The following is a 1382-nucleotide window of genomic DNA, read 5'->3' as shown; positions in this document are numbered from 1 at the left end:
GCAGGAAGCTCACTTCCCGGTAGCCCAGGGGCTCTCAGCTCAGCTCCCAGCAGCCAATGGGTCAAGGAGCTGCTTGGAAGGGACAAGCCCAACAAAGAGCAGCCCAGGCAGCTGGAACCCAAACAAACAGACTCGGGTGAGGCCGGGAGGGGAGTCAGGCCTGGCGTCACCCGGCTCCCTGCCAGCCTGTCGCTATGGGGACGGCCAGTGCGTTTACCAGCGGGTCAGCTGCGCCAGTTCTCTGCGGGGGTGGGGTGGTGGGGGAAGCCCAAAAGGAGCAGAGGTGGGGGGGCAGGGTTAGCCTGGGAGTGCCTTTGGGCAGTCCGCCCTGGTGGGCGGGGGTGGAGCGGTGGACTAGGGTTGGGAGAGGCCAGCTTGGTGGGAGGGCAGTGGCTCCTGAACCTCTGGAAAAGCCTGGAAGCCTTTCCAGGCAGAAGAGTTGCAACTATGTTAGCTTAACTTGAAGTGGCTCACAGAGCTGTGCAAAACAACTCTCCAAAACCCCCAAAACTGCACACAGAGAGAGGCTGGTGGAGGAGAAGGGGCACCTTGGAGACCCCAGGGACAGGGGTGAGAACACCATTGGGGTGTCTCTAGGACGCTTATTTGTGTCTTCTGAGGATCTGCAGTTCAAGACAGTGGGTTCTGCCTTTGCTGATTCAACTCAATACAGCTGGAAAATGTTATCCAAAACCAAAAAACCTTCCAGAAACTTCCACAGAGCAACACTAGGATCGTTGCTAGTGTTGCTAGTTGTTGCTAGTCCCCCATGCCAAGCACTGTGTAGACTCCTCACCAATGAGGTGACATCTTAGGGATTGTAAGTAGGCTAGAAGTGATTCGAAATTGGTGTGTGTTTGTGGGAGAGGTGGGATGTATGGATGGTGGGCATTTTGTGCAAGAGAATTGAGCATCTACAGATTTTGCACCTGACTACCGAGTCACCCAAGTTACCTTGGAGAGCAAGAGCAAGGCCCTTGGTTCAGCGTGGGGCCGAATGGCAGGACAATAGTCTGGCTGACCTCTCAGCCCGCCTACCTGGTTGTGTTCCTGCCCACGAGGGGCAGCGCTTGTATGCAGGGGGCAGTGCTTCTGTCCAAGGGCATGGTGCTTGTGCCCATGAAAGGCAATGCAGTTGGAAGGACTGGAAAAGTCCCAATATCTTAGGAGACTGAGAGAGAATTTTGGGCTTGTCCTCAGGAGACTGAAGGCAAGATGGGCTTGGGCTGTTAGATACTTAGAATACTTCTCCCTTTTGCTCAGGCTTTGTTGAGAAACAGGGTAAGCCCACCCATTGGGAGGAAATGAACAATGTCAAAACCTGACCTCTCAAATTTCATGAAGGGAAATGGTGCAGTTATGACACCCTGTTGCGGTGAAAG

Source organism: Ochotona princeps, chromosome 26 (assembly GCF_030435755.1).
Source record: "Ochotona princeps isolate mOchPri1 chromosome 26, mOchPri1.hap1, whole genome shotgun sequence".
In the NCBI taxonomy this organism is placed as follows: domain Eukaryota; kingdom Metazoa; phylum Chordata; class Mammalia; order Lagomorpha; family Ochotonidae; genus Ochotona; species Ochotona princeps.
The sequence above is the reverse complement of the archived record's forward strand: the minus strand, read 5'-3'. Positions refer to the sequence as shown.